Source organism: Rhinoraja longicauda, chromosome 27 (assembly GCF_053455715.1).
Source record: "Rhinoraja longicauda isolate Sanriku21f chromosome 27, sRhiLon1.1, whole genome shotgun sequence".
Classification (NCBI taxonomy): Eukaryota; Metazoa; Chordata; class Chondrichthyes; order Rajiformes; family Arhynchobatidae; genus Rhinoraja; species Rhinoraja longicauda.
This window is the reverse complement of record NC_135979.1, coordinates 27726529-27735034: the sequence shown is the minus strand read 5'-3', so window position 1 is coordinate 27735034 and position 8506 is coordinate 27726529. Positions and strand designations below refer to the sequence as shown.

The 8506-nt window shown below is 47.4% G+C and overlaps 1 pseudogene; it reads right to left on the bottom strand.

Annotated features, from left to right (window-relative positions):
* Positions 1 to 5692: 5692 nt before the first annotated feature.
* On the bottom strand, positions 5693 to 5830 carry LOC144606952 (U1 spliceosomal RNA; annotated as a pseudogene).
* Positions 5831 to 8506: the final 2676 nt, after the last annotated feature.

Below are 8506 nucleotides of genomic sequence, written 5' to 3'. Positions count from 1 at the left end.
TTTGTTAATAAACATTATAGATTTTGCAACTGGAGGTTGCTAGTTTGAGTTAACAACTACACACAGGCTGTTCCTGCCTTTGAATTTCGCGTAATCCCTTTTTTTTTCAGATTGGAGCTGCATTATTAATTTAGTGGCTATGCAAAAAGTAAGTGCGGAATGACTCAGCGGGTCAGGCAGCAGCTATGGTGGAAAGCAGACAAATAACATTTTGGGTTGGAACCCGACTGAAGTAGGGGCCTGACCCAAAATGGCACCCATCCTTTTTCTCCAGAGATGTTGCCTGACCTGAGTTACTGCAGCACTTTGTGTCTTTCCTCGGGACACTTCTTGAGACTGAAGAATGCCTCCTCGCCTCGTCCTAAAGCAAACTACACCACCCCTTTTCTTATGAGTCCATTGTTGCTGCCCTATGATCTGATGTCTGGCCCCAACCCCTGCCATGTCTTTACCCTGACCTGCTTGCCAATGCTCGACGGCCTAACTCCAGATCATTCCCTTTGTATGTCTGTGCTGACTCCTTGAGTTGCAAGCCCACCATCAAGTTGAACAGTCTCTGATCTCCTCTTTGTGATTATCCTTGGTTGTCCTTCACATGGAAGAGCATCTTTAGATCTCTGCAGTCCACATAGTAAAGTATGGGGTTGTGAGAAACTTTATCTCTTACCTCGATGGAGGTGCCATTTTTTTCCGTATTGTATCTCTGTCTGCACTGCGGCCTAACAACGAGGAGCGTCCAGAGGAAATCCAAGTGGTCATAGGGAGAACGTGCAAACTCCACACAGACAGCACATAAAGTCGGGAATCAACCTCGTGTGTCTGACATTGAGGCAGCAACTCAACCAGCTGCCCTGAATAAATGACCATGGAATCCCTTTCACCTTAATACACTATTCTTCATTTAAAACAAAAAAAATGGATCCTGTAAACTAGTGGCTGGGAATCTAACCTGGGCCAACTGCCCGGAAGGCAGATGTGAAAGGTACATTTATAATAATACCAAGAAAAATTGCTGGAAAATCAGCTTTTAATATTCCATGTCAATTAAACTGAAAACAGCATAATTCATCCCGCTTCTGTTGGGAATTGATGCTACGGGATTAGTATTGGAGGAAGGGGGTAGATTTTTAAAAAACATTTAGTTTAAACCTTGCCTAATTATAAACTCTTTATTCCCCCAAAAAAGGTGCCACTGGTCCCATATCGGTTGTACTGCTTTATGAAAAGATGCAAATATTTCAATAAATCTGCCTTGCAATTAATACAGCTAGAGTGAATGGAAGTAGGGATGCCATGTCAAGAGTCCAAACAAAATAAAATGTGGTGAAAATAAATTGTTTCTAAGACATTTTTAACAGAGGACTTTAATTTTGGACTAATCTTGTTTAACACAATCAAAGCTGAGCCTGCAAGTGTTTATTGAAGAACAATCCATAGCACCGAAAATATTTGCTGCCCTGAACTCGGTATGAGAAATCACTGGGTGGTGCCAGCAATGGCTGCCTTGCCAACAGTCTGCCTGTCCTTTTCTTTGTGTTTTAATTGTATTTGTTGAATGTGTGTTTTTAGTGCTTAGCTTGTTTTATGTGGGGGGTGGAGAGGGGGTTGTCGGAAACTTTTTCTAATCTCTTATCTCGACGGAGATGGGTTTTTTTTTCTTCCCCCCCCCCCACTCCGTCCACACTGCGGCCAAACATCGAGGAGTTGGTGGCCTTTGCTGGAGACTGATTTTGAGAGCTCCACCGCGGGACTTTAACATCGCGGAGCCTGCAATTCCTTTGCCAGGGATCAACCTTGGAGTTCCAACCGTGGGTGCTTGCAGACTTAGCATCACGGGCCCCGCCGTCTCTGCTCACAGGCCGACTTCAGAACTCCAAGCTGCGGGAGGTTCAATCGCCCTGACGCGGGGGCTCTGACCACCATGCGAGATCTTCAATCGCTTGGACGGATGGTTCGACTGCCCTAACCGTGGGAGAATAAAGAGGAAGAGGACTTTTTTGCCTTACATCACAGTATGTGGGGAATCTGCTGTGGTGGATGTTTCTGTTAACTTTTATGTAGCTGTGCATCTTGTTGCTTTTTTTCATATGGGTGTTTGGTAATTTGCATATATCACTACCTTAATTGGTACACGTGACCAAAAAAGACCTTTGAAACCTGCGAAAAGAACTTTCAATTCGGTAGTGGTTTTCATAACCATGGGAGGTTCCCGAAGCAATGAAATTTCAGTGATATTCAAGTGTGAGCCATTATCTACAGGCAAACTTGCTCAGTGTGCAATCCCTGCAGGCTTATGACCCAAATTGTTGACAATCCCTTTCCAGCCCACTGCTATTACTCTATTCACTGAGATCCACCAGCAGATTGTTTGTTGTGCCAAGTGTATCTCCCTTCCTCAACATAAAGGTGGTGCATCGGTTGACCTACTGTCTTACAGCGCCAGAGAGCGGGTTCGATCCTGACTATAAGTGCTTGTCTGTACGGATCATGTACGTTCTCCCTATGACCTGCATGGGTTTTCTCTGAGATCTTTGGTTTCCTCCCACACTCCAAATACTGTATGTACAGGTTTGTAGGTTAATTAACTTGGTATACAGTAAATGTAAAATTTTGTCTAGTGTGTGTAGGGTGGTGTTAGTGTGTGGGGATTGCTGGTCGGTGCAGACGCGATGGGTCAAAGGGCCTGCTTTTGTGCTATATTTCTAAACTAAACATTCATGGGGAGGGCAGGGGGTCTGTACTGTACTTTTTGTGGCTCGCAGAGTACTCCAAAATCTAACATCACAGGTTGTCAAGAGAGAACAAAGTGTTCTGTGCGTGTCCAAACCCTGAAAGGAGACACAGTATTGAAAAACAGGAGAGCTGATGGAGGAATTAACAGTTGATGTATAGTGTTCAGATCCCACATCTTGCTGGCAAAAAGAGACCAGGTGCATCAATGCAGTTTAGTTTAGAGATGCAGCGTGGCCCACTGAATCCACATCAACCAGTGAACCCTGTAGATTAACACTATCCTACACACTAGGGACAATTTATAATTTTTACCAAGCCAATTAATCTGTACGCCTTTGGAGTGCGGGAGGAAAGCGGGGCTCCCAGGGAAAAATCCATGCAGATCACGGGGAGAACGTACAGACTGCACCTGTAGTCAGCATTGAACCTGGGTCCCTGGCGCTGTAAGGCGGCAACTCTACCGCTGCGCCACTGCTGCCTTCCTGCTGTTCTTGTGAGAGGAGTCCTGCGAATCTGCAAGTTTGCATGCGGCGACCTTTAACACACAATACAAATAGCAGTGGGAATCTTAATTTGAAATCTCATCTCCAAAAAGACAGCACCTTTGGAAGTGCTGAACTCCCTCAACAGTGCACTGGAGTGCCAAGAAATACTTGCTTCCAGAGTTCTCTGGTGGAACCGGAGCCAGAAAAGAATTGTGTCAAGCCTGGTGTATTAACCTCCAAAAACTAAATATTCAAATTATTAGAATTTTTAAAAAGATTGCTAAAGTAAAATATATTAAATGATGCAGTCATTGTGTGTTAGAAAGAACTGTAGATGCCGGTTTATACCAAAGATAAACACACGGTGCTGGAGTAACTGAGTGGGTCAGGCAGCATCTCTGGAGAAAAAGAGAAGGTGAGGATTTGGGTTGGAATACTTCATGCTGTAAGTAGAAGGCTGGGAGGGAGAAACTGGAGGTGAGAAAAGGCCAGACCAAATCAGGGCTGGCAACAGATCTCAGGAAGGGTGGAGTCCATAAAGACCGTAAACAGCTTAAGTAATTTATAGGACTGTGATCTACCATACATACCAAAAGCAAGGAACGTCATGCGTACCAGCATCTTTGTTGTCTCAAGTAAAGGACTGAATAAAATGCATAAAAGATGTCTAAAGAAAATTTAATTCAAATTTATGTTGGTGGCGTAAGATGGATACTAAATACTGGAGTAACTCGTTGGGTCAGTCAGCATCTCTGGAGAAAAGGAACGGATAACATTTCTGGTCGAGAGTCAGGGGAAATGGAAACTAGAGATATGAAAAGGTACAAAGAACAAATGAATGAAAGGTATGAAAAGAACAAAATCAAAGGCAGCAACGATGATCAGTGAGAGGTGGAGCCCACAATGGCCCATTGTTGGCTGTGGAAAAGATGATCACAAGTAGATGCAGACATTGAAACAAAGCAAGACCATTTCTCACTATTCTAAGAATATTTCCCAGATTATAAAGACATAGAAAATAGGTGCAGAAGGAGGCCATTTGAGCCAGCACCACCATTCATTGTGATCATGGCTGATCATCCACAATCAATAACCCGTGCCTGCCTTCTCCCCATATCCCTTGATTCCACTGCCCCCTAGAGCTCTATCTAACTCTCTTAAATCCATCCAGTGATTTGGCCTCCACTGCCCTCTGTGGTAGAGAATTCCACAAATTCACAACTGGGTGAAAAAGTTCCTTCTCTCCTCAGTTTTAAATGGCCTCCCCTTTATTCTAAGACTGGCCCCTGGTTCTGGCCTCCCAACATTGGGAACATTTTTCCTGCATCTAGCAGTCTTTTTATAATTTTATGTCTCTATAAGATCCCCTCTCATCCTTCTAAACTCCAGTGAATATAAGCCTAGTCTTTTCAATCTTTCCTCCATCATCCCAGGGATCAATCTCGTGAACCTGCGCTGCTCTGCCTCAATTACAAGGATGTCCTTCCTCAAATCAGGAGACCAAAACTGTACACAATACTCCAGATGTGGTATTACCAGGGCATACAATTGCAGAATAACCTCTTTGCTCCTATACTGAAATCCTCTCGTTAGGAAGGCCAATATGCCATTAGCTTTCTTCGCTGCCTGCTATACCTGCACGCCAACTTTCAGTGACTGGTGTACAAGGACACCCAGGTCTCGCTGCACCTCCCCCTTACCTAACCTGACACCATTGAAATAATAATCTGCCTCCTTGCTTTTGCCGCCAAAGTGGATAACCTCACATTTATCTATATTATTATACTGCATCTGCCCACTCACTCAGCCTGTCCAGGTCACCCTGCAACCTCCTAACATCCTCTTTACAGTTCACACTGCCACCCAGCTTTGTCATCCGCAAACTTGCTAGTGTTACTTCTAATTCCGTCAAAATTATATTAACCAATATTCCATAGTTAATCAGCCAGTTGGGGTACAACAGGGTGGCACAGCGGTAGAGTTGCTGCCTTACAGCGCAAGATACCCGGATCCCGACTATGGGTGCTGTCTGTACAGAGTTTGTACGTTCTCCCCATGACCACGAGTTGACGGAGCTGGGGGCTGGGTCGACCCCCGGAGAGGAGCTGGCAGCGTTAGTGAAGAGGTCGGAGCGGTTGTCAAAATATAGTACATATAATTTGCACGCACACTATATATATATATGTGTATTTACATGTTCTGTTGTTGCTGCTGCAAGTAATAATCCCATTGTTCTATCATTGACAACAAAACACAATTTCACACTAATTATTGGAGTAGAATTAAATCTCTTGCTTTCTCTCACCAGTTCTAATGAAGAATTTGTCTGTGCCTTAAAAATATCCACTGGTTTGGCATCTCCAGACACACTTGTCGCAATACCCTCCATACTGAACCATTTATGGAGAAAGAAAGATGGGCGATTAAACCATCAGATCACTACCAATATTTCATTCTGTTTTTATATTGTAAACCAGGGGAGAGCGCGAACGCAGTCCCCCACTACCACAAATTTTGCAGTCGAGTATCACGCATTTGGGGACATCGCAGGCGTCAGCACACCCGAAGTGCAATGGGATAGCCTCGTCCTGGGCGATCAGCCATCTTTTTTTAAATTTTTTTAATATTTTTTATCAAAAAATACTTTATTCAAATAATAAATATTCACAAAACATATTTTTAAACAAGCCCATCCGACATTTCCGGAGGTTACATTTGATACAGACATTCCCTTAGACATTTAGTTACATTTAGGCATTTACCCAGCATCCCTTATTTGGAGGGGCGTCTCCCTCCACCACACCCTGCCCCCCATGTCCAGCAGCGGAAGGACCCTAGACTGTGGTCCTCCCCCACAGGGCCTTGGCGTTGGCTGCACCAAGCTTCAGTGCATCCCTCAGCACGTACTCCTGTAGTCTGCAGTGGGCCAGTCGGCAGCATTCCTTGACGGACAGCTCGCTCCGCTGGGAGGTCAACAAGGATCGGGTAGACCAAAGAGCGTCTTTCACCGAGTTGATGACCTTCCAGCAGCACTCGATGTCAGTCTCGGAATGCGTCCCTGGGAACAATCCGTAGAGCACAGAGTCCTCTGTGACGGAGCTGCTCGGAATGAATCGTGACAGGGACCCCTGCAGACCTCTCCAGACTCTCTTGGCAAATCCACACTCTGTGAAGAGGTGGGCCACCGTCTCCTCTCCGTAGCAGCCGTCCCGAGGGCAGCGTGCGCTGGTAGTGAGGTTCCGGCGGTGCAGGAAGGATCTGACTGGGAGGGCTCCCCTCACCGCCAGCCAAGCCAGGTCTTGGTGCTTGTTGGTGAGTTCTGGCGATGAGGCATCTTGCCAGACAAGCTGGGCAGTCTGCTCTGGGAACCACGCCACAGGATCCATGGAGTCATTCCCCTGCAGGACGTTCCGTGCTGACCACTGCCCGATGGACTTGTGGTCAAAGGTGTTGGTCTGGAAGAACCTGTCCACAAACGACAGATGGTTCGGCAATGTCCAGCTGATTGGCACATTGCGTGGCATCTGCGCCAGGCCCATCCTTTGCAACACCGGGGACAGGTAGAACCTCAGCAGGTAGTGGCATTTGGTGCCCACATGCCTTGGCTCAATGCTCCGCCTGATGCAGCCACACACGAAGGTGGCCATCAGAATGAGGGCGACGTTGGGCACGTCTTTACCCCCGTTGTCTGCCGACTTGTGCATTGTGGCTCGTCGCACCCGGTCCATCGTCGACCCCCAGATGAAACGGAAGACGGCCCGGGTGATCCCCTTGGCGTGGGAGAGAGGGACGGGCCACACTTGCGCCAAGTACAGCAGCCCCGAGAGCACCTCACACCTGATGACCAGGTTTTTCCCCGTGATGGAGAGGGAGCGCTGTTTCCACAGCTCCAGCTTCTTCCCCACCTTGGCTATCCGCTCCAGCCAATTTTTGTTATGCCTCAGCCTTCCCGAACCAGATCCCCAGCACCTTCAGGAAGTCAGGCTTGATGGTGAAGGGGATGGAAGATCGGTCGGGCCAGTTGCCAAAGAGCATGGCCTCGCTCTTCCTGCGGTTTACCCTGGCCCCCGTGGCCAACTCAAACTGGTCGCAGACGCTGATCAGTCTGCGGACCGACCCTGGATCCGAGCAGAAGACGGCGACATCGTCCATGTACAGGGAGGCCTTGACCTGAGTGCCCCCACTGCCTGGCAATGTCACTCCTCTTATGCTCGCATCCTTCCTGATGGATTCGGCAAAGGGTTCAATGCAACAGACGAACAAGACGGGAGAGAGGGAAACCCTGCCTGACTCCAGACCTGACGGGGAAACTGTCTGATTCCCACCCATTAATTTGGACTGCACTACAGATATCGGTGTAGAGCAGGTGTATCCACTTCCTGATTCCCTCCCCAAAGCCCATTTTGGAGAGCACGTCCCTCATATACGTGTGCGATATCCTGTCGAAGGCCTTCTCCTGGTCCAAGCTGACCAGGCAGGCATCCACCCGTCTGTCCTGCACGTAGGCAATGGTATCTCTCAGCAGCACCAGGCTGTCTGAGATTTTCCTGCCAGGTACAGCACAGGTTTGGTCCGGGTGGATCACCCGTCCCAGAGCAGACTTGACCCGGTTGGCGATGGCCTTAGACAGGATTTTGTAATCTACATTCAACAATGTGATGGGTCTCCAATTCCTTATGTCATTCATCTCCCCCTTCTGCTTGCAGATTAGGGTGATGCTGCCCTTCCTCATAGAGTCTGACATGCTGCCGGCTAGAAGTATGTCGTTGTACAATTCCAGCAGGTCAGGGCCCACCCAGTCCCACAGAGAACCCCTGCCATCGTGACCACTGATTCTCCCCCGCCAGGTAAGTATGCTTTGTTCACTAAATGCTGAAGGATCTCAGCAGGTCAGGCAGCATCTCGGGAAAGAAAGAATGGGTGACGTTTCGGGTCGAGTCCCGAAAAGTCACCCATTACTTCTCTCCCGAGATGCTGCCTCACCTGCTGAGTTACTCTTTGTGTCGGCTGCTCACGCCCTCCCAACCACTGTCACTACTCCTTTACCCCAACACGAGCCGCGATTACAAACCTTAGATCGCATCTTCTTAGGAACTCACTACCTATAAACATAGTATAACTTTATGTATTGCCATTCTTTCTCGTCTAAACTACTGTCAGGTTTCACAAATTAAAGCTTTGTGTTCGTCCTTTTATATTTGCATATCTTCCCTAAATGGAAGTAACCTGGCTGGCCTCCAGCCTGCAGTTCTGCAGTTCTCCGCTGGATGTCAGCATCAGCCTGCCTC